This window comes from Lotus japonicus, chromosome 1 (assembly GCF_012489685.1).
Source record: "Lotus japonicus ecotype B-129 chromosome 1, LjGifu_v1.2".
In the NCBI taxonomy this organism is placed as follows: domain Eukaryota; kingdom Viridiplantae; phylum Streptophyta; class Magnoliopsida; order Fabales; family Fabaceae; genus Lotus; species Lotus japonicus.
Genome location: NC_080041.1, coordinates 66,319,486 through 66,344,619, shown reverse-complemented (window position 1 = coordinate 66,344,619; position 25,134 = coordinate 66,319,486). Strand labels below are relative to the sequence as shown.

Genomic DNA, 25,134 nt, shown 5'->3' with positions numbered 1-25,134 from the left:
TTTTTAAGCTTGAAGCAAGCTTAACTGGTTGTCTCTGAGTTTTATCCTACAAAAGAAAGATAATTAAATTCAGTCCCTCAATCATGCTTGAAACTGAACAAAAGCACAAATATAAACAACTACCAATCAAATAATCAACTAACTGTCCTAATTCATACTCTACTAATCAAATATTTCTCGGAACAAAGAAATCCTAATCCTAATCCTTTTTTGTCCATGTTTCAGTTGGTTCCTAGATGGTACATGTCATTCATCTCTATCAACAATCTACAAAACTCTAATTGAAATCAAATAATCAACTATCCTAAATCATTTTCTTGTTTCTGTCATTCATCTTTACTAATCAGTCCAATGAAACCCTATGAATTTGAAATTGAAGAGAGAGAATTACCTTTTACTATTTCTGAAGATGAGGGTTGTTCTGTGGCCATCTTTACAATCAGTCCAATAAAACCCTATGAGTTCAGGCAGATACAGCAAGTGAGTGATTCATACATAACAATATAGCATAGTGGCTTAACAAACACTATGAATTATCAGAATTTTGTAACTTGTCACTCACAAAAGACATGGAATTTGAATATGATTCCTACACCAGACCATATTTCAGTTGAAAAAAGAGAAAAAAACCAAGGTCATCATGGAATTTGAATATGCTATAATGAGGACCTTGGTTTTTTTTCTCTTTTTTCAACTGAAATATGGTCTGGTGTAGGAATCATATTCAAATTCCATGTCTTTTGTGAGTGACAAGTTACAAAATTCTGATAATTCATAGTGTTTGTTAAGCCACTATGCTATATTGCTATGTATGAATCACTCACTTGCTGTATCTGCCTGAACTCATAAGGTTTTATTGGACTGATGGTAAAGATGGCCACAGAACAACCCTCATCTTCAGAAATAGTAAAGGTAATTCTCTCTCTTCAATTTCATATTCATAGGGTTTCATTGGACTTATTAGTAAAGATGAATGACAGGAACAAGAAAATGATTTAGGACAGTTGATTATTTGATTTCAATTAGAGTTTTGTAGATTGTTGATAGAGATGAATGACATGTACCATCTAGGAACCAACTGAAACATGGACAAAAAAATGATTAGGATTAGGATTTCTTTGTTCCGAGAAATATTTGATTAGTAGAGTATGAATTAGGACAGTTAGTTGATTATTTGATTGGTAGTTGTTGATATTTGTGAGCTTTTATCCAGTTTCAAGCATGATTGAGGGACTGAATTTAATTATCTTTCTTTTGTAGGATAAAACTCAGAGACAACCAGTTAAGCTTGCTTCAAGCTTAAAAAAGCTTGCCAAGCTTAAATTGTCTACTGAAAAAATAGATCTATTGAGGAACTCTATTTTTTCTATGTTGGCACAAATTAAACATGACAAAGAGAGTTCTGCAACTCTCATCTCACAATTTAGTAAATTTTATGACCCTGATCATACAATATTTATCTTAAATAACAATGTGTCGTTCCGTTTTTGCACCCTAATTCTCCGTCACCCGTCACCACCATGGTAGGCCACTATCCTACCATCGAAAGTTGATAGGGCAGAAATTTGTATGATGCATCGCCGGCACAAAGGCCGTGCGATCCGACGAGTTATCATGAATCATCAAAGCAACAGGCAAAGCCTGCGTCGACCTTTTATCTAATAAATGCGTCCCTTCTAGAAATCGGGGTTTGTTGCACGTATTAGCTCTAGAATTACTACGGTTATCCGAGTAGTATATACCATCAAACAAACTATAACTGATTTAATGAGTCATTTGCAGTTTCACAGTCTGAATTAGTTCATACTTACACATGCATGGCTTAATCTTTGAGACAAACATATGACTACTGGCAGGATCAACCAGGTAGCATCCATTAACAACTTTGCTCATCGGTGCTTGCATGCAACCACGAATGGAGAGCAAGCAAGCACAGAGGCAAGTGTCATTCAAGGCAACCAAGATTAAAGGGACTGCATGGAAAATTTTCCCATGTTTCATCTCATGCACCGCATCCGAGAGAGCAACAAAAACATATGCGCCACAATTGCTTCAAGAGTGAATCACAAACGTGGAACACATGTATCACTTCAAGATCCCCCAGAACCCCATCGAGGAGGTCTGGATGGACAAAATCCGACAAGCCACACGAATACCATTCAAGAGGTAGTCAACACAGGAACCGCAATCACGCAACTAAAAGGGACGTTCACTTGAAACAGGATTGCATGCCAACCGTTCGATGCAAAAGCATGGAGCCAGCCAGCAAAAACAACCCAAACACAACTCATACACCCTCACGTGCAGTAGACCCAACACCACTAAACGTTCCACACCCCGCAATGCCAAGGCAAGCAAGCAAATGGAAGCATCGAGCAGCGCCATGTCTACATCGCTAGGTATGATGAAACCTGGAAATGTACCCATCGCATGTACCGATCGCAACTCGTTATTTTAGGGACAAGAAATCGCTTTCACAATCAACATTTTCTTCAAAAGAGATTTTATTTCAAGAGAAATCGTTTTCACAATCATTTTCTTTTAAAAAGTTTTCTTCGAAAAAGTCGGATCATTTTCACAAAAACTTTCACAATCATTTTCATATGGCAACTCACGTTCAGATCATAAATCGCGTCCAAACTAGATCACACGACCCGCCGGGGCATGCAACACGAATTTCGGTTCGTGCTGCGGCATCACGAATTGACCCCTGACGCTAGCGCCGTCACCGGAATCCCCACGCCAATGAGATTGTGGTCGGCATTCGGCACGTCAAGAGTGAAATCAATCAGCCACATCACATTCCAAACAGTTGGGACAACACAAAAATCAAGCTCCGAAAATGAGGATCGACGAATGCCCGTCCGATGGGTTGAAGCTCACGAATTTGAGCTCGAACATGCCGGAGTCAAGCAAAAGCTTCACCAAACCTTAAGAACGCAATGTTTGTGTGCCACAACTGGGTGTGATAAGTCACAAATCGTGACTGGGTTGTCGTTTAACCTTTTTGAGAAATCTCGGCCGGGACGCAATTTTTGACCGGGACGTGAATTTTGAGTGATTTGATCCGTTTAATCACTCATTTGCCATGGAACGAGGTGAAAAGCTAGCCCAAAACGCTCAGGGAGGCATTCCATAGCATTTCTGAAAATTCCACGTTGGGCTGATTTTTCACCTGTATGCTCCCCCCTACTATAGGAAAACGCAACAATTCCACACTTGTAAAAGATGATACCTTTTTTTTAGGACACATAAATTTAGTTTGGTGACCTAGAGGTTGAATTCGGACGTGATTTTTTGCAGGCATGCTTATAAAAATGAAACAAGATGGTTCCCAAAGTTTCATCAACTTCCAGCAAGGGATGAATTTAATATGATTTTATTCTTGGGACAAAACCGAGAAAATCGGTAAAAATAGAAAAAGGTACCTAGAGGTTGAATTTTGGTCTGTATTTTCTTCTGTACATCAAGGTTCATATCTCTAACATTCCCACAAAGTTTCATTACATATGCACACGGGGATTTTTTTATATGATTTTCCGACCGAAACGGGGGAAATCGGTAAAAATAGAAAACGGTACCTAGAGGTCGAATTTTGTTCTGGAATTTTCGATGTACCTCAAGGAGCATATTTCCAACATTCCCACCAAATTTCATTGAATATGCACACGGGGATTTTGTTTTGCCACGTTTTGACCGAATCCGGTAGCATGTTGGGCACCATGGCATGGCATTCCCAAACCAACTTTTCATTGAGACTTGAGCTTTGCCCCTGGAAACTTGTTTTTCATGCATATTAGCCTAGGCTTCACAAGGGAGATTCATTCTTGGTGCATGAATTCTCAATGTTTCACATGGTTTCACGTGGCATCATGATATTTCCAAGCTTTTCACGTGGAATCTTGAGATTTCCAAACTTTTCACGTGGAACATGGCCAATTTCACGTTGAATGTTGAGTTTTCCAAGCTTTCCACGTGAAACCTGGGCTATTTCACGTGGAAACTTGATTTTTCCACGTGAAACCTTGGCAATTTCACGTGGAATCCTGAGATTTCCTAGCTTTCCACGTGAAACCTTGGCTTTTCACGTGGAATCCTGAGATTTCCAAGCTTTTCACGTGGAACTTGGCCAATTTCACGTGGAAACTTGAGTTTTCCACGTGAAACTTGGCCTTTCACGTGGAATCCTGAGATTTCCAAGCTTTCCACGTGGAACTTGGGTTGTTTCACGTGGAAACTTGAGTTTTCCACGTGAAACCTTGGCAATTTCACGTGGAATGTTGACATTTCCTTCCTTTCCACGTAAAACCTGAGCTATTTCACGTGGAAACTTGAGTTTTCCTAGCTTTCCACGTGAAACCTTGGCCTTTCACGTGGAATCCTGAGATTTCCAAGCTTTTCACGTGGAACTTTGGCTGTTTCACGTGAAACCTTGGCAATTTCACGTGGAATGTTGAGATTTCCTAGCTTTCCACGTGAAACCTTGGCCTTTCAGGTGGAATCCTGAGATTTCCAAGCTTTTCACGTGGAACTTGGGCTGTTTCACGTGAAACCTTGGCAATTTCACGTGGAATGTTGAGATTTCCTAGCTTTCCACGTGAAACCTTGGCCTTTCACGTGGAATCCTGAGATTTCCAAGCTTTTCACGTGGAACTTGAGCTGTTTCACGTGGAAACTTGAGTTTTCAACGTGAAACCTTGGCAATTTCACGTGGAATGTTGAGATTTCCTAGCTTTCCACGTGAAACCTTGGCCTTTCACGTGGAATCCTGAGATTTCCAAGCTTTTCACGTGGAACTTGGGCTGTTTCACGTGAAACCTTAGCAATTTCACGTGGAATGTTGAGATTTCCTCTCTTTCCACGTGAAACCTTGGCCTTTCACGTGGAATCCTGAGATTTCCAAGCTTTTCACGTGAAACTTGGCCAATTTCACGTGGAATGTTGAGTTTTCCTAGTTTTCCACGTGAAACCTGGGCTATTTCACGTGGAAACTTGAGTTTTCCACGTGAAACCTTGGCAATTTCACGTGGAATGTTGAGATTTCCTAGCTTTCCATGTGAAACATGGGCCTTTCACGTGGATTCCTGAGATTTCCAAGCTTTTCACGTGGAATCCTGAGATTTCCAAGCTTTCCACGTGAAACCAGGGCTATTTCACGTGGAAACTTGAGTTTTCCACGTGAAACCTTGGCAATTTCACGTGGAATGTTGAGATTTCCTAGCTTTCCACGTGAAACCTTGGCCTTTCATGTGGAATCCTGAGATTTCCAAGCTTTGCACGTGGAATCCTGAGATTTCCAAGCTTTCCACGTGAAACCTGGGCTATTTCACGTGGAAACTTGAGTTTTCCACGTGAAACCTTGGCTATTTCACGTGGAATGTTGAGTTTTCCATCCTTACCACGTGAAACCTGGGTCATTTCACGTGGAAACTTGAGTTTTCCTAGCTTTCCACGTGAAACCTTGGCTATTTCACGTGGAATCCTGAGATTTCCAAGCTTTTCACGTGAAACTTGGTCAATTTCACGTGAAAACTTGAGATTTCATAGCTATCCACGTGAAACCTTGGCAATTTCACGTCCAATGTTGAGATTTCCTTCCTTACCACGTGAAACCTTGGCCAATTTCACGTGGAATGTTGAGATTTCCTAGCTTTCCACGTGAAACCTTGGCCTTTCACGTGGAATCCTGAGATTTCCAAGCTTTTCACGTGGAACTTGAGCTGTTTCACGTGGAAACTTGAGTTTTCAACGTGAAACCTTGGCAATTTCACGTGGAATGTTGAGATTTCCTAGCTTTCCACGTGAAACCTTGGCCTTTCACGTGGAATCCTGAGATTTCCAAGCTTTTCACGTGGAACTTGGGCTGTTTCACGTGAAACCTTAGCAATTTCACGTGGAATGTTGAGATTTCCTCTCTTTCCACGTGAAACCTTGGCCTTTCACGTGGAATCCTGAGATTTCCAAGCTTTTCACGTGAAACTTGGCCAATTTCACGTGGAATGTTGAGTTTTCCTAGTTTTCCACGTGAAACCTGGGCTATTTCACGTGGAAACTTGAGTTTTCCACGTGAAACCTTGGCAATTTCACGTGGAATGTTGAGATTTCCTAGCTTTCCATGTGAAACATGGGCCTTTCACGTGGATTCCTGAGATTTCCAAGCTTTTCACGTGGAATCCTGAGATTTCCAAGCTTTCCACGTGAAACCAGGGCTATTTCACGTGGAAACTTGAGTTTTCCACGTGAAACCTTGGCAATTTCACATGGAATGTTGAGATTTCCTAGCTTTCCACGTGAAACCTTGGCCTTTCATGTGGAATCCTGAGATTTCCAAGCTTTGCACGTGGAATCCTGAGATTTCCAAGCTTTCCACGTGAAACCTGGGCTATTTCACGTGGAAACTTGAGTTTTCCACGTGAAACCTTGGCTATTTCACGTGGAATGTTGAGTTTTCCATCCTTACCACGTGAAACCTGGGTCATTTCACGTGGAAACTTGAGTTTTCCTAGCTTTCCACGTGAAACCTTGGCTATTTCACGTGGAATCCTGAGATTTCCAAGCTTTTCACGTGAAACTTGGTCAATTTCACGTGAAAACTTGAGATTTCATAGCTATCCACGTGAAACCTTGGCAATTTCACGTCCAATGTTGAGATTTCCTTCCTTACCACGTGAAACCTTGGCCAATTTCACGTGGAATGTTGAGATTTCCAAGCTTTCCACTTGAAACCATAGCCATTTCACGTGGAAACTTGAGCTTTACTAACTTTCATCAAGAAAACTAGAGTTTATATAGGTTTCATCGTGAAACTTGGGGCAATTACACATGGTAAATTGAGTATTACGAAGGGAACTCGTGAATTTCAAGATAAATGTGTACTCAAAAGCCTGTGTGAAACTATCTCTGTGATTTCATGAATTACTCTGTGGCTTCTGAGTACACATTTATCTTGAAAGAAAATGGGTTTATCTGGTCAAACATAACTTATATGGCTAGCAGCATAACTCGTTACAAAGCCAGACTTGTAGCTAAGGGATATAATCAATGATAAGGCTTAGATTTTTTGACACCTTTTCACCAACTTCTAAACTCACCCGTCTTCGGGTTCTTCTTGCACCAGGAGCATCCAAGCAATGGAATTTACATCAATTAGTTGTAAATAATACCTTTCTTCAGGGAAATCTACAAGAGGATATTTATACGAGTTTGCCTGAGGGAGCCACATCTTCTAATTAAGCCTAACCAAGTGTGAAAATTGGTTAAGTCTCTATACAGTTTAAAACAAGCTAGTCAAAACTGGAATGAGAAATTATCCACCATGCTACTTGGCCTTTGTTACCGTCAAATTCATTTTAAAATTTTCTATTCACCAAATTTGGTGGGGATTTCTTCGTATCCCTATTGGTTTATATTGATGATCCTATTTTACTAAATCAACACTTCACGAGGCTTTGGGGATTAAATATCTAGGAATATAATGCTCAAGTATTTTCTTGGTGAAGGGAAAATTGTTTTCAGGTTTTAAGGTGGGTAAGAACAACATTGAAACATCGCATATTCAGTTTGCAGACTACACTCTATTTATTGGGGATATGTCTTTGGATAACATGTATACTATAAAAAGCATACTGAACCGGTGGTTTGAGTTGATATCTGTTTTAAAAGTTAATTTTTTTCAAAAGCAAGTTAGCGGGTATTCTTGTAAATGAAAGGATTGTAAGACTGTTTGCTGATATATTGAACTGCAAAGTTATGTATGCCTTTTGTGTATTTGCAGATTAAGGTGGGTGCAAACCCAAGGAGGGTGGTGACATGGGAACCAGCTATTCGGAAGGTAGAGAAGTGGTTGACTCCTTCAAAGATGAAGCATCTCTCCTTTGACGGCTGTCATTATCTCTTGAACTCAGTGCAAACATTTTTTAACCACCTCCAGATGGGGGGTATTGAAGCATTTCAAGTTATTGATCATACGGATCAGCAATAGAGATAGCTACTAGAAGCAAGTTAGTCAGAGGAGTTGGTTAATTTATTACCCTTCAAGTGTTTTCCATTTGTGTAGTTAGTTACTTTGGTTAAATTTATCTCTTCTACATTAAGTTAGTATTTAGATAATTCATAATAGTGTAAGTCGTTCAATTCATCATTCAATTCAATGAATCTGTAAAATTCAGTTACTTCTCTCATTTTCTCCTATTCTTTGTTACTGATTTCTTCTCTTGTGATTCAAAACAGAATTTCGTTGAGGTCAATTATTTTAATAAAAGTTTACTAAATTTGTTTACCACAAATTTTATTAGTTTGAACTTTTTCTTATCAATTATTTTTTAAGCAACTTGAAACAGTGTGACGTGATGCGTCCATTAAACACTTAATACATGCAGAAAACCTAAACTAGGATTTTACATTAATATGATTCTCACTAATTTTAAAGGGAGGAAATGACTAACCTGAATTCATGCTAGGATCTATGAAGAATTTCTTATGCTTTCTGAACCTTTATCACACTATCATCTGCAATAGAAGTAGAAAGGTTAACATTGTACTGATCACCGAGACATAATACATAAAAACCAAGTGAAAAGGTATAATAACTACCCAAATTAGATGAGTTTGAGCTAGAGCATTACAATATATATATATTCCTATTTCTTTCTTGTAGACATCGAATTTCCAATTTATCCTTTTTCTTACTATTTTCTGTTGTTCTATGCAAGAACATACAATAGGGATATAGTACCCAAAGTGTGAGGAAAGTGATGTGAATGCTTAGAGAGTGAGATTCTAACCGCTAGATAGAGAAAGAATAACTGAATTTCAATCTTGTTATTTCACAAATGAGCCCAAAGTCCCTTACATTCAGTAATCGTCCCCTATTTATAGGTGTGGAGTTGGGCTTGGCACCGCTAATTTACCTTAATGGGCCAATTGGGCCTCGGGGAGGGAGGCCCAAGTCTCAGGTGCGCCCCTCGCCTTAGGCTGACGCCTCTGGGCGAGGGACCCTGGGTCTCGCCCAGTCCACAAGACATCGAGCTCGAAGCATGAGAGCTAAGTGTCTCTTTAAGCAGAAAAACTAGGGCGAAGGTCATAAGAAACTAATCAACGCTAAAACCTAAAGTCTAAAAACGAAGATCAATGGCCAACATGGCTCGGTGAGTAAAGCTTTTAAAATCTACATCTCAAACTTTTGTTGTGCTCCTCTTCTCCGGGCGGTCTGAGTCCACAAGTGAGCTTGTAGCGATGGTATTTGATTCGCTCGCCCCACCATAGTTATGCATGTGTTCCGACTTGCAATGTTTTGACATGTGTCGAGCCTACGCCACGCGTCGCGCCCTGAGATGGTGCTAGGGTCATCGAATCCACTGAATCCCAACTGCTATCTTTGAAGCGTCCCTTTGAATCATGGTCAAGTCTGACAATTTGAATTTAAATTTAAACTAATCAGCTTCAACCGTTGTAACTTTTCATTTAATGTGTTGCCCCCGCTTTCCGAAATCCACGTCACACTGTCTTGAGCAATCGTCTTACCTTTGCCATGATGGGGCATGATTTCCCAACCGTTATCACCCCCAGCCTTTAAATTCTCCTCCTCACCATTCAATGTTTTCCATCAACTACTTCCGTACTCACTTCCGACTCTCATTCCAGTTTCCTTTGCTGACCCTGCGAACTCATCGTCTCGGATCTCCCCGCTCCTCTTCTCGTTGCCCTTTCCTGGTTAGTTTTCATCTCTCCCTTTTTCTTTTAGTTTTATGATGTCCTTAGCAAGGTCCCTTTCCTCCACTGAGGAGATCAAAACTCATCGCTTGGCGACCTTCGCCACTCTCCCCTCTCCCATCTTAGAAGCTCCTGATCAAGAGGTCCTTGATCAACCATCAGAACTGTCGACTAGCGGATCTATTTCAGATCTTCCCCGTAGGGCTAGCGAGCTTTGCTACTCCTCGTCATTAGAGGACCTTCTTCGTACCACCGGATGCTGGGAACTTGACCGCCCTTGGCAACATCGTGAGCTTAATGACCCCAAATATTCTCATTTCTTCTTTGTGTACGAATTCCTATTTCTTGGCCTCTGGGCATTAAACTTCCCTTCTCACCCTTTCTTACCCAAATGCTGTGCGATGTCAATGTTTCTCCTTGCCAACTTCATCCTTGCTCCTGGGCCTATCTGCAGTGCTTTGAGATTCTCTGCCATAGTGTTGATGTGGCGCCTTCCTCTGCCCTCTTTTCTTTCTTCTTTGAGGTAGACTCTCAATCGTGGGGGACCCACGGCTGGGTCATTCTGGTGCCCCGGCCGGGCCGAGAACGGTTTGCCCCTCATCAGGTTGGCTCTAAATCTTATTTGGCTCGCCGGTACTTCCGGGTTTTTGTCCACCCTGCTTATCCCTCGTTGTTCACGCAGAGAGGAGGAAAAGCCTTTTTCCCGTTTTACTGAACACTACGTCCCAAGCCTTTATCTGATTTCCCCAAAATGTCTTCTTCTTCAAAAGAAAGTTTCGCTCTAGGGGTCTTATCCCGGCTCCCTCTTTTTAATTGTGCCGAACTGCTTGGCGCTCCCCCAGGATCCAAGTTATTCCCTCGATTAGGTTTTCTTCTTCCTCCTTTCATCGCCCCCCCCCCCTCTCTCTTTGCTGTCGAGCTTTGTATCTCTAGTGGCTTTTATTTGTCTCTTTTTTTTAGGGAAAATGAAGTTCTCTACTGCTGAACTGTTGGAGGCTTTCCTCTTCGGGAACGCAAAGGCCCCCTCTCCTGCCCATGCCGGAGAGAAAAGGCAAAACTCGCCGGCGGACGACGGCTCTTCCAAAAAGAAGAAATTAAGCGAGCCAGACTCTCAGGCTTCTCCCTTGAATACTGCAAGCGGAGAGGAAGTTGTTCCCGCCCTCTCTACTTCTATTGGTGTGCATGACTCCTCCCTGCCTGATCAGCGCGGCGAGGCGAACATTTCTTCGGCCGAGGATTTTCCTCGCCCACTAGCTCCGACGAAGGCCCAGCCTACGCCATCTTTTGTTCGCCCTCCTTCCCCCGTACAGGTGACTCATGATTCATCTACCCCTAACTCTCCAAAGGCTGGCGAAGGAAAAGGAAATCCCTCTTCAAGCCGCCCAAAGGATCCCTCCAGCGTTTCTGCCTCCGACCTATTCTCCTTCTTGCTTTCTCAGCCCTACCTTGAGAAACTGAGGGAAGTTCCCAGCCAGAACCTACAAGACGTCGCTCAGGAGGCCGTGTCAAACCTTCTCTGCGCCGGCTGTCTGTTCGCCCAGGTGGTCTGGCAAGCACGATCCCTCACTGGGATTGCAGAGCTTCGCCAGGAGGTGGAGAAACTGCACGCTACCAACCTTCAGGCCAACGAGACCTGTTCCAAACTGTCCAACCAGCTGGCTTGTGAGGTGGAAAAGACCAAGAAGATGCAGAAAGCACTCGCAGATGCGAAACTTGCTCAAACTGCGGCGAACGAGAAGGAGGAGCAGCTTGAGTCTCAGATTGAAGGACTCCGCAAGGACCTTAGCGCCAAGGAAGTCACCGCTGTTTCCCAGGAGAAAGACATTTCTGCTAAGGACAGGGAGATTGCTGATTTGCGCAAGAGATTGGCAGATAAGGGCAAGTTGCTCTCCAATGCCCAGTTGGATATGGAGTACAAATGCAAGCTCTTGGCGGAGAAAGATGCTCAGGCCCTCGCCTTGGAGGAGAAGATGAGGAGTGAAGCTGCTTACGCGGTGGCTAACGAGCGTATTCGTGGTTTCCTGATCGCAAAGCTCAAGTCAAGCACCTCCAACCTTCCATCAACCTCAACTCCATGGGGGTTTTCAAGAAGATTACCCCCGCCAGGTTGGAGGGTTCTGAAGATCCACCGGAGGTTTCCTGTGTCGACCTGGGAGATGCTGTGGAACAAGAGGGAAAAGATAGATAGATAAATATAATGTTTTCCTGCTTCGGATTATTGTATCGCCAGTACTTCTTTGTTTTGTTTGCATTTTACTTTAAGTTAGTTAATTCAACCTTTACTTTCTTATGTTTTATGCATGCTTTAGCGCTTTCTGATTTTTCTCTCTCGCACCCCCATGGTTTCCTTGTTTCTGAATTACGTCTGACGACATTGATGGTGTGCTGCGTTCAACTAGGACTTTTTGCTCAGTCTTTGAACCGAGGCTTTTGTTTTTCACACACGTATTTCCCGTAGAATCAGGTGTGGCCCCACCAGCCTTATTAGGCGGGGTCTTACAGTTGCTCAGGGCCCAATGGCCATATGGGTTTACCCGAGACTTTAAGATTAGTTGAAAAATGCTCGCCCAAATTTTGGGGAGATTATTGGGATAAGAAGCTTATCCGCACACATCGCCGACGAGTGACGGCGAGTTGTGTCGGCTTCTCCGGAGCAATCCCCAGACATCAAGGTCGTGTTGGGATTGCCACCTTCAGGGAATTTTTCCCACCGAGCTCTCGCCGCAATTTAGTGTGATTGAAATTGCTAGATACAATTTTTGTATTTTCAATCAGACGTGATAGTCAACAAACTCTCGAGATGGAGAACAAGAACGTGTCTTTGTTTTTATCATTTAGGCGCTTTTGGCCAACAATTTCTTGAAACGGAGTACAAAAGTATGTTTCTTCGTTTTTATTTTCAGCTCTTCAGCCTACATGAGGCGCGCTTCCAGCCCTCCGAATTCAGCTTTCTATCTGCTGTAGTAGTATTTTAGGCTTGCTGCGTTCCAGGATCGCGGCACCCGCTTCTCATCCAAGCTTTCCAGGTGATAAGCCCCCCTTCCTAAAGCTTTCAAGATTCTGTAAGGCCCTTCCCAGATTGGGCTTAGCTTGTTTTCGGTGATCCCTGTTCGTTTCTTAAGCACTAATTCCCCCTTCTGCATCTCTCTCGTAAGCTTTCAAACGCCACGTAAGCTTCTTCCGTTAAAAAATTGATGGTTGGACCAACGTTGTTCACGAAGTGTTAGGTGAGGGACGATTTTTGTAATTAAATTAGGTGAGGGACCAAAATTGTGGCTTTTGTAAATGTCAGGGACCAAAGTTGCAATTAAGCCTTTTGGATTTAAATCGTCAGATAGCAATAGAAACATGTATATATAATATAGTTTTCAATCAAGTGTATTATAATATAGTTTTATTTGTCCGCATATATTAAATATATTGTTTTCCAAAACAATTAACATCTGGTTCTATGGTGTAGTGGTTAGCACTCTGGACTTTGAATCCAGCGACCTGGGTTCGACTCCCGGTAGGACCTCTTTTTTATTAAGTTTTGCGGAATTTGCAAGTCGTGGATAATCGTTGTCGTAGGCTTCTCCAAATTATTATTATTTTTAATAGTATAAAGTTTTCCTAATTATTTTAATTTAATCACGGTCATTGTCATGAATATATACTTGTGATATATTTATTACCTTTGATTGTTCCACATCTCTCTGCCATCTATTTTTCAAATGTAAAAAATAAAATATGCTAGTTTTTTTTTTTTCTTTTATAAGTTTGATAAACTAGAATTTTATGGTAATTACTAATTAACATCTAGTTGAAATCAATATAGGCAAAAAATCATAAAAAGAAGAAGGTTAAAAGGTTGAGGTATTGGGTTCAGAAGTGGACCTACCAATCTTGTTGCAACTTGCAACTCATTCTGGTCTCAGAAATTCGTTGAGGAGGAGAGAATTTGAATCTGAAGTAGTAAATAAAAACTTTTTAGACATTGGGGAGTATTTGAAAAGGTCAAGCTTCATCAGAACAAATCCAATATTTTCAACATCATAATCCATAGTACACAATGCTACTGAAGAAATCATAATCTAAAGGAAAAAAAAGCTTATAAAAAATCACACATCGAATCAGAATCAGAAACTCACCACTCGCACAAAGTCAGGTTCCTCTTTAGGTTCTTATCGATAATCGGGAGGAAAGAGAGCAGAAACGACAGCACATCCTCTCCTTAATCTGCACTGTCGTCATCATCATATTCATCCATATCCTCGTTGTCTTGTTCGTCACTCCCTCTCTGTTTGGTTGGGGTTTAGGGACCAATTTGAGACTCATCAGAGCAGATGTTGTTTCCCTCACTGAAATTTGTTTAAAATGATTAATAAGCAACCAAAGCTTTGAATTTGAAATTCAAAGTAAGCATGGAAAAGTGGGGTGTTGGGTTCGATATGGAGATGTGTGGGAGAAGGGTCTCGAAAATATAGAGAATAGTGGGAATGCATTCAAACAATTGGGCAGAAATTTTCGAGGAGAGGAGGCTGGGAAACTGGAGAAAAGTGCAAATGGAATGTGTAGGAAATTTGGGGAGATGAAACAGCAGGAGAGATAACGAAGCAGGGATTTCACTTGGTGAATGGGAAAATGTCTTCTTTTTTCATTTGAACTTTTTTTTAATTTAAAAAAGAATTTGTATATCTGAAATTCAATTACTGATTCAAAGATTTCCGCTTATAAAAAAACTAATTCAAAGATTTCCAAGATATAACAAATTATCTGTTCAAAAAAATATATAACAAATTATTAAGTGAATGATATCTGAAAAGATTGGTGAAAGTTTATTAATTAAAATTAGTAGGTTTGAAAGAATTTTAAAATAATAGCTTTGCAAGAATATGGATTATGATGTTGAAGAAATAAATATTTTTTTAAAAAAGTAATATGTTGAAAGAATTTGGAAAGCATTGAGAACGAAAACAATCAGAGGGGCGGGTTTAATGAAGAGCTTGGTGGGAGAGAGAAAAAAAAGATCTAAAGGAAGGAAACAAAAATTAATTGCACATAGAAAAGATAAAGTATTAAAACACTCAAAATAAATAGTTGATGAGGTCGAGTAAATGAGGAGAGAAAAAATCAATGTTCTGAAAACCGGACCGGACCGGCCGGTTCGACCGGTTCGACTGGTAACCGGACCTGGCACCGGTCCGAAACACTGTAGGAACCGCTGGAAATCAAACCGGAATCAAACCGCTCAAACCGGTCTAGAACCGGTCAAAACCGGAAAAACCGGTAGACCAACGGTCAAACCGGATACACTTTAATATTTTTTTTTCTCTCTCTTTAACTTTCCTTTCAAACGTTTCGATTTCCGTGTGGCACCAGCTTTTCATAAATTTCCGGTCAATCTTTCCACTATCATTATCAATCTAAACATGAAAATGGAGAAATATTAAATATGGTTATTAATTTCCACCACTTTTCAATATATACACATATATATATTACCAAGGCCAAGGATCTGATTTTTTTGAACGTATATAAGGATGGATCCGATATTCCAATTTGAAGTTTTGGACCTACTACCACTGTATCAAAAAAAAAAGAATTGGATGATATTATAAAACTTTAAATATTTCATGATAGTATATTTAATTAACAAGTCTTGGCCAATGAAAAAATAAACACGTTCTAAGTGCATTCGTTTTATTTACTATTTTGTCAGCTTGATATTCACCTATTGTAATATTATATGTAATTAAACTCAAATTTGGGTAGCAATATAAGGGTAACATAATAAGTATCAGTATTAAATGATATTTAGTATATTCTAAATATTTTAAATATTAATTTATTATTAACGGTTTGACCTCGGTCTATCCCCGGTTGGACCTTTAAACCTTAAACCAGTACCTTTACCGGTTTAATGATCGGTCCGGTTTTCAGAACATTGGAAAAAATGATGGAGATAATGGGGGAAGAGGGAGAAGGAAGAATGGATGAATAAATTTGAATATAATAATACAAAGAGGACAGGTGGCAAACTGTGGTTCAAAGTTAGGGAAATAAAATATTACAAAATATTCTAGAGTTAAGGTTTTTGATAATGGCAAGTTTGTTGCTCTTTTTTATTGTCTTTTAACACCTTCTCAGTTTTGATTAATTAAAGTATTTTCTCGCAATGAGTAAATATATGCACAATATGTATACTTAATTAGCTACTCCCTTCATTCCTTATTAACTGTCTACTTTGAAGAAAAAAATTTGTTTCTATATATCTGTCCACTTAGAGTTTCAATATCCACTTAGAGTTTCAAGAGAGCATTAAATGATGTTTTTCTAAGAAATGCCCTTGTAGGAACAATAAATGAGGAAAAATAATATACATTTTAAATGGTGCAATAGGAAATCAAATAATACTTTTATGAAAAGTAACAAAATTAATTGCACTCCTTAATATGTGTGTTTCTTCTCTTTCTGGACAGTTAAATAAGAACAGATGGAGTAATACTTTTAATTGAATGAAATCTTAATCAATACAATTTTTTTTCAAACTACTACAACTTCTCATGAAAGTATAGGGTTTTAAAATTTAAATGTTCAAGAAATTGGATTAACTAAACCATTATAACCCTGCATAAAAAATTTATTTTGATTTATCTTGTGAAATAATCTTATTTTACAATTTTTTTATAGATAAAAATGATAGCAAATTGCAGCGCGTTCTGAGCCAAAGACTATAAATTGCAGCGAACGATCGTGTCAACTAAAATGCACCTCTCATTCGTATTCAACCACTTTCGGTTGAATTACCACCGTCCCTCTATTCCCATCACTCTGCACCGTCGTAACCAACTTGTAATTCCAAAGGCAGTTTTCGCTGCTGACAACGCTAAACCACCTTCGTATGCTCGCAGTCATTACAAGTTGATGAAGGAGAGTGGATGAGGCTCTGTTGTTAGCCACCAACAGTTTCCAAAAGCAAGGAGAAGAAAAGGGGACCTTAGGTGGCGTTTGGTGACGGAACGGAACAGGACGGAACGGAACAGGACAGAACGGAACGGAACAGAACAGGATGGAACAAGACAATAATGTTCTGTGTGTTATGTTTGGTAACACCAAGTCAATAGAACAGAACCATGATTTTAATTACATATATAACCATGCATGTTTAATATTTGATTGATGAAAACAAATTGAACTCAATTGAACATTTTGCAAAGAAACCGTTTGTTATTGCTTACTTCATGAAATAATCACTTATTTCTTTAAAATAATCACTTATATATTGTTTAAATTGTTTCAGTATGATATTGAAAAAAGCAGAACCTAATTATTTATTTAAGCTATTTTAAGTGCGTTTGTTTAGATTAAAAAATATTGATTTTTAACTATATATATATATATTTTTTTAGAGATTTTGATAAAAGCATAAATTTATTCGTGTTTGACTATTCTAATTAAAAACACTTGTTTTCATCTACTCTTAACTATCATCATAGATTTTCATTATAAGTTAAAGTAACTGTTTCAAATAATCTGTTTTCAGCTTCAGCTGAAACAAACACAAAAAGTGATTTTTTTTTTTTATTTTAAAAATGATTTTTTGATTTAAAAAGTAATTTTCCAAAATAAGTTAAATCAAACGCACTCTAATTGGCTCCTTTATCATTGCTTACAAAAACTAATTTTACTTTTGAAAAAATAATTGATTTTATTTTAATTAAGTTGATTCGTGTTTGACTACTCTAATTAAAATCACTTTGTTTTACCTCCTCTCATCTATCATCATAGATTTTCATGATAATCTTAAGTAATTGTTTCAAATAATCAGTTTTAAGCTTCAGCTGAAACAAACACAAAAAACGATTTTTTGATTTAAAAAATGATTTTTTGATTTAAAAAGTGATTTTTTGATTAAAAAGTGATTTTTTCTAAAATATGTTGAATCAAACGCACTCTAATTGGCTCTTTTATCAATGCTTACAAAAAGTGATTTTACTTTTGAAAAAATAATTGATTTTATATTAAGTGATTTTTTTGAAAAAATAGATTTTCATTAACTTTGTCTACAAATATAATAAGTGCTTTCAATTTTAGAAGTGATTTTAAACTGTTTAAATACATAAAATTTCAAATATAAATTAGGGGTAGTTTTGAACTTGCAAAAGTTTTAAGAGAGTGTTCCGTTCTGTTCCACCCTTTTTCCAGAGAACCAAAGTATCTCGTTCCTGGAGTATTTTGTCCCGTTCCGTTCCATCTTAAATACATGACAAACACATAACGGAACTCATGTGTCCTGTTCCGTTCCCTTCCCACCTGTCTACCAAACGCTATCTTAGAGTTGTTCATTAACATTTTTACCTTTTAGCATTCATCAAATCCTAACCGTTCAAATAAAGAGTATTCTAATATGCTTAAATCTGACAGTGATTAGGCCTGGTCCATGCACTAAAAATGAAAGTGACCACCCTAGTGAGCACCTTTTTTAATATTTCCTCTGCTTTAATGTTCACTCGGATCTAAAACCCGGTACACATTTATACTTTACTAGTATGTATACCCGTGCCGATGCACGGGGGACATATTTCCAAGTATACAATAATTTTCTTTTAATATATAGAATTATTTATTTTGTATGAATTAACAAAAAATATAAATATAATTTATTGTGTTTTTAATTTTTTTATGATATAATAATACAATAATTGTATGATTTTTGTTTTTATTCTTTTATTTTTGTTTTTCATATCTCCAAATAAGATGATAGAAAATATGGATAACATATTAAATTTACCTGTGCCATTGCACGGTGGCATATTTCCGAACATATTAAAAACTGTTTTTAATATAAGGATTAATTTTTTATATATATAAATGAGGATTAATGTGTTTATGATGTAAGAATATACTAAATTACATGATTTTTGTTTTTTTATTGTTTTTTTCCTATCTCTAAATAATTATACACAATTTATAACATATGGAAAATGTGATAGAAAAAATGAATCACATTAAATTACATTTTTTTTACACTATATAATTTTGATTTCATAATCCCTAAATAATTAAAAAAATATAAATAATGCAATAAATAGCTCATTCGGAGCATTTGAAACAGAGACTTTCAAATGAGGATAGGCGGAAAAAGATGGAGAAGCTTTCATGTAATTTGGGAATTTCTCTCTCTCTCTCTCACCTCTCTCTCCCTCTCCCTCTCCCTCTCCCTCTTCCATTCTCTCTTTCTCTCTCTCTCTCTCTCTCTCTCTCTCTCTCTCTCTCTCTCTAGCTCTCTCTCTCCCCCCTCTCCCTAACTCTCTCTCCCTCTTCACCTCCCTCTCCCCCTCTCTCACTCAATCCATAAAATTACAATAAAATTTGTTTTTTTGTTATTTTTAATTAGAAATATTTTAATGTAAACGTTCTTCCCCGTCGGATTCTATTTTCAAAATCAAATTGTAATGCTTCTGTATATCTACTCCTAACAATATAAAAAAAGTCTAGGAAAATTATAAAAATTATATTAAAATATTTTCTATTAGTTTCAACTTGAAGGTATTTTCATGCAAAATGTTCCTCATCGTATCAACTTTTTACTATGTAACCTAAACACCAATAAATATAGAATATATATTTTCAATCCCCGTGTGACTATATATTTATATATATTTACTTCTTAAAATTTAATATTGATTTTTTTAACTTGGAAACATTTTAATGTAAATGTTCTTCCCTGTGAGATCCTCATTTTCACAATCAAATTGCAATGTCTTGTATATCTACTCTTAAAATTACTTTAAAAGTCTGAAAAAAGAACTAAAATGATAACAAAAAAATATTTCTATTAGGTTCAACTTGAAAGTATTTTCATGAAAAATGTTCCTCCTCGTATGAGCTTTTTAATATGTAACTAAAACATAAAAAAAAAATTAAACTATATATCTTCATTTATTCCAATTCTCGTCAAAATTTTCTTTTATATATATATATATATATATATATATATATATAAGAAAAAGGCAAAGGTATTATAATCTCTGACTCTTTAATCTTATCTAGGCCCACTGCCCACCAATCTGGGCCCACTGCCCACCAATCTGGACCCACTGTCCAAAAATCTGAACCCACTGCTCAAATCCAATCTTCACAACCAAAGCAAACCAAAGCTGACTATGCTTTGCCCATTGAAACATCCCTCGCCTTCAAACAATTAGGCTTAGATGTAATACCTCAAGGCCTCACTAAACTTCCGAATAAATCTTGGGCTAGCATCGCTGATAAAGATGATGACCTAGATCTCCAATCCCTATATATATATATATATTATATACCTTTAAATTATGAAAAAATTTATAAAATTACACTTTTTTTATTTTCAACTTGAAAATAATTTAATATAATGTTCTTCCCCGTGAGATCTATATTTTCACAATCAAATTAAAATGATTTTGTATATCTACTCTTAAAATTATTTAAAAGTATAGAAAAAGTACTAAAATTTTATCATAACATTTTCTATTAGTTTCAATTTAAAGTATTTTCATGCAAAATGTTCCTCATGTAGGAGTTTTTTACTACATAATTAATAAGTATAGAATAAATATGTTTATGCTTCTCTAATTCCCCGTGAGAGCCTTATATTCACAATCAAATTATAGTGTTTATATATATCTACTCCTAAATTAAGTAAATAGTTTCGGAAAAGTACAAAATTAAATTAAATAATATTTTCTATTAATTCCAACTTCAAAGTATTTTCATGTAAAAATTTCCTACCCTTATGAGCTATCTATAAACTCTATAAAGGAAGAGTTTTAGCAACCTAGGGGTAAATTTGTCAATCAACAAATAATTTTAAAGGCAAGGAAGTTTGAACATGGATATTTTGGTAAAAATCCTTTTTATTTCACCCTGGATTTGATCTCAGCCGTTGATTCACCATAAGTTATTATTTATGGATCAAATCTTTGCCGTGTAAATCCTGCAGCAATCTTGATCTCCTGCTAAAATTCGCTGATGTTTTGGTTTCTCCCTTTTCACCCGTTTTCATTCTACCAGCCCTTTTAAATCGCTCGCACGTTCTCCCTTTCATATTTTTCTTCCGTTTTCCTTCGATCGTGTGTGAGCAGAACCGGAACAGATCAGAGCACGGACAAGGCGAGGCAGAGCACGAACGAGGCGAAGCAGATGAGATTGAAGGCGGATTTCAATCTTCTGGGCTTTGGTTCTTTTCTTTTCTTTCGTCTTTCTGAGCTTTGTGAGTCTCTGATTGTTGTTTTTTTAGGGGTTCTTTGCTTCTTGCAGAAATTGGTGGCAGGTGGCATAAACAGATTTCATCTTCTCAAAAAGGGAAAAAAAAAGCAACCATATGCCTCAGAGAGAGCGAGCGCGAAGATTCTTCTCAGGTTCGACCTTTCTTCCCTTTTTATTCTCCTGTGTTCGCCTCTTTCTTCTCAATTCCGTAACAATAACGCAGCACCAGTGAAATTTTCAAGGGTGCTTTGGTGAAACGTCTTGGATTTTGAGAAGAAGAAGAAGCTGAGGCGTCTTCCTCATGTTTTAAGCAGGGTTCTCCAACTCTTTCGTTCCTCTTCTCCTTCTCTGCGCCGTTTCTCTCTAGGGTTTCGAAAATGACAGATTTGAGACAGAGGCTTACAATGACCAGGTTATTCCTGATTTCGCCATTTTTGCTTTAATTCCTTCTCTACTCTGCACTGATTTCGCCCGACACTTATGCTTGAACAGGTTGGTTTGATTGCTTGGTTTGAATTCATAGTTCAATTTTATCATTCATCATTATAAGTTCGTTTCACTTCTTTCACAGGCGCCGACGATCTGGAATTGCCTTCAAATTTCGGTAAGAATCCTTCACTCCGCACCTTATTTATGATTTATCTTCCGTTTTGATTTCTATTCTGATTTCAGAGTTGTCTTTGCCTAGGTTTTTATTTTGTCCAGCAATTAGAACTTCACCTCCCTCTGCTATGAAATTTTCCTTTCCACGTGAAATCACTGTGTGGGTGGTTCTCTAACAGAACAGCTATCTTCAGGAGTAATGATTTGGAAATTTGCAAGCTTATAGGTTTTTGGATTTTATCATGCGGTAATTTGTGGGTGTTTCTATCTGTGTGGATTTTTTAAGCTTACTTATGTTTTCGGTGGGTGAAAGGAAAATGATATTACTTTCTCTGCTAATTTTTCTTATTGAGCTTTTATTTTCCAGTTGTGAACGTGAAGCACTAGAGCCATTGGATGGATAAGGATTGAAGCAAGGTACTATCTTCTCTATTAATTGAAAACTTCATGTTGCCCTGAAAGTTTAAGAAAAAAATTTGGTCCTTTATAGGAATATTGGTACGATGATAGGTATGGGTGACTAACATAAAATAGTTATTTAGTAACAACTTTGTATGTATACCTTTAAGACACACTTTTGATTTTTGTAGAGTTATGTGAAAACGGAGTGGTGAAGGCAGAGAAGGTACCCAGACAGCACCATGAAGGTCAAGAAATGGCAGTGAAGAATTAAGTGTCAGTACATGAAAACTGGCCTGCCAATAGCTATGCCCTTATCCTTTTCTGTCCTTTTTTTTTTATTCAGCAAGGTGTGGCAAAACCAAAGCAATTCACATTGGGCTTGAAGACGTATAACGTAATATTTCTCTACTCCTCTTTGTGAAACATTGATCCGCTACTCTATTAATTAATCATTGGAGAAATGCATACCGGTTTTACAGTCGGCTCCTCGCAGTTTCGCCAAAGGTATCAAATTTGGTTCTTTTATCAGAGATTGTGATTCATTGTTTTGTTATGGGTATGCATAGTATTAGGGAGAGGGGCCTGAAGTTGTGTTTTCTTTGGTCTGCTTCATAATTTCGATTCATTTAGCTACAAATAATAAATTACATAACATATGAGTTGAGAAAAAAATGTCCAAGCTAGATGATGATGGCGATTAGTTGAGCAGTGATGGTGATTAATCTGCTTCATAATTTTGATTCATTTGGCTACAAATGTTAAATTACAAAATATGAGTTGAGGAAAAAATGCCCAAGCTAAATATTAATCAATTAGTTGTGATTTGGGATGAGGTTGAATGCCTTCATTTTTTAAGAGACCCTTGAATACATGTACTTGAATGATAGCTGGATCACTAAATACGTGCTCTTCTGCTTTGGCAGATGTCCAGAGGGACTTGATTTGCAAATTATGAAATGATCATCTGCTCTTTTTTTACAGTTGTGAAAATTTCTCTTGGGAAAATTTCTTTCTTGAAAAAATAATTAATAGAATTTGGAAGAACAAGCAGTCAATTAAGATGTTGAATCTTATCTTCGTGACTTCAGGTGAGTGTCTTTCCTTTTTTTCTTTGTTGTAATTGTTGAAGATGTGAGACCCTTGATTTCCCTAGCTTACTGCTAATGTGTGGTGCATCAGAAATGGGGCTTAACCCTTTTTGTAATTTGATATTTGATTTCCAATTGGTAGCTACATGTCAATTTGTTTATCACTGAATTTTTTTTTTCTGCATCATGATTAGTGTTTGTATTCAAAATTGTACCATGAAATTTGCAGTTTTTTTTTTCCCTTTTGCAGATTATTAGCTACACAACTCTGATGTTGGATGAACAAATAATGGGTTGCTGGAAAGTAAAAGATGCTTAGCTCAGTAGTATACAATATAAGATCTATTTTGGTTTGATAGTCTTTTATTATGTAACATTTATCATGTATCACATGTTTGATATAATGACTTGCAGGGTAACTATTTCCGGATACATATCGGTTTGACAATCTTTTATTATGTAACATTTTTCATGTATTTTATTTTCTTCTTGAGCTAAGACTATAAATCTTAAATATAACATTTTAATTCCATGTTCGTGTTAGTTGCTTGCCATATGCAGAAAAATTTACCCCAAATTTGCCTGCAAGTATGTTAGCATTCCTTGAGTAATTGCTATTTTCGTGTATATTATGGAACATGAATTGGGACCAACGGATTTTTGGGGAAAATTCCTTGAATGCATGTACTTGAATGATAGCTGGGATCACTAAATATGTGCTCTTTCTGATTTAGGTTGTCATCACTTGGCATTTCTGAAATGGCATCTCTTCATGACCAGATGAAGAGTGTGATGGATATCTAAAAAATCACCAACGAATGAAGATGGTTGCAACCTCCAAGCTACAAGTATGTTTAAATTTATCACTTCGTTCATGCTTTCATTTTAATTTTCCCTTTACCGTATATGCTTTTCTTCATTAACATTATTATTGATATGAAATTAGGTTTTCCCTTAGGGTTAAAATCATGTTGTGGGTACTTCTAACTGCTCCCTTTTTTTTGGTTTTGTTTAGGCTGTCACCATTGTTGATTGTTTTGGTGTGTGTTCAATGTTGTGAGATCAATTAAGATGACGCAGCAAAAGAGAGTTGTAGAAAGGAGACTTTGGCCTCCATTTTTGATGTTTGGTTAGATTTGAGTTGTCACCTAGAAGTTGTTTCTGAGTGACTTCACAATACCATTCAAGATAGAACTTTTTGACATAGAAAGTGGTTCGCCATTATCACCTCTCCCATTTTAAACGGAAACTTTATTTGACTATTTCATTTGGCTGCCTTGGTATCAAGAGAGTCAAAGAATTTTTCTGAGTACAATAGGAATTTGTAGTTCAGGCTCTGTATTGTCACTAGCATTATGTAAACTTTTCATAAAACCATACTACCATTAAGATAACATGGTTATTTTCTCTTTTTTTTTTATCCCAATATGTTTTTTCCAGATTTGTTTTCCTTAACTTTCTAAGGCTGGCAATGTAACTTTCTAAATTCCTTCTACTAAATTGTGAAATCATGAAACTCATATTAAATGCAATAAAAAACTGCTAATGGTTGAAATTTGAAATAAGAATGAAACAGTATAATTAAAATTGAAAGCCAATTATTAAATACCAATTTGTCTATTCAACTTTTGTTTGGGTAGCTGAAATAATGATTGAGATTATAACATAGAAGAGTTACAAAGTGAGCAATCCCAAGGGGATAGTGAAGCTTACAATTGAACCATTAAATCTATTAAAAAAAATGAAACTGATGTCAATTAACCATCCAGTACACTACACTGCTAAGCAAAAACTAAAAGGCAAATAATTATTAAGTCTGAACTATAATCTAAAAACCATGATATTGTGGCTAAACTGAGATGAGATCATTCTTATTCTCATTAAATACCAATTTGCCTATTCAACTTTTGTTTGGGTAGCTGAAATAATGATTGAGATTATAACATAGAAGAGTTACAAAGTGAGCCCAAGGGGATTATAATGAAGCTTACAATTGAACCATTAAATCTATTAAAAAAAATGAAAATGATGTCAATTAACCATCAGTACACTACACTGCTAAGCAAAAACTAAAAGGCAAATAATTATTAAGTCTGAACTA

The 25,134-nt window shown here is 37.3% G+C and overlaps 1 long non-coding RNA gene and 1 other non-coding gene across 13 annotated transcripts; both read left to right on the top strand.

Moving 5' to 3' along the window:
* Positions 1–13,156: 13,156 nt before the first annotated feature.
* On the top strand, positions 13,157–13,228 carry TRNAQ-UUG (transfer RNA glutamine (anticodon UUG)). The gene has a single exon. It is a non-coding gene; the product is annotated as a tRNA-Gln (tRNA).
* Positions 13,229–20,682: 7,454 nt separating this feature from the next.
* On the top strand, positions 20,683–24,427 carry LOC130740096 (uncharacterized). Of its 12 annotated transcripts, XR_009020076.1 has the most exons (10): positions 20,683–20,911; positions 20,992–21,092; positions 21,183–21,352; positions 21,512–21,544; positions 21,629–21,790; positions 21,911–21,960; positions 22,134–22,449; positions 22,927–23,033; positions 23,284–23,881; positions 24,049–24,427. It is a non-coding gene; the product is annotated as an uncharacterized LOC130740096 (long non-coding RNA). The 12 variants fall into 12 exon arrangements; XR_009020079.1 differs by having other exon boundaries at positions 22,134–22,190; positions 22,289–23,881; XR_009020077.1 differs by lacking the exon at positions 22,927–23,033.
* Positions 24,428–25,134: the final 707 nt, after the last annotated feature.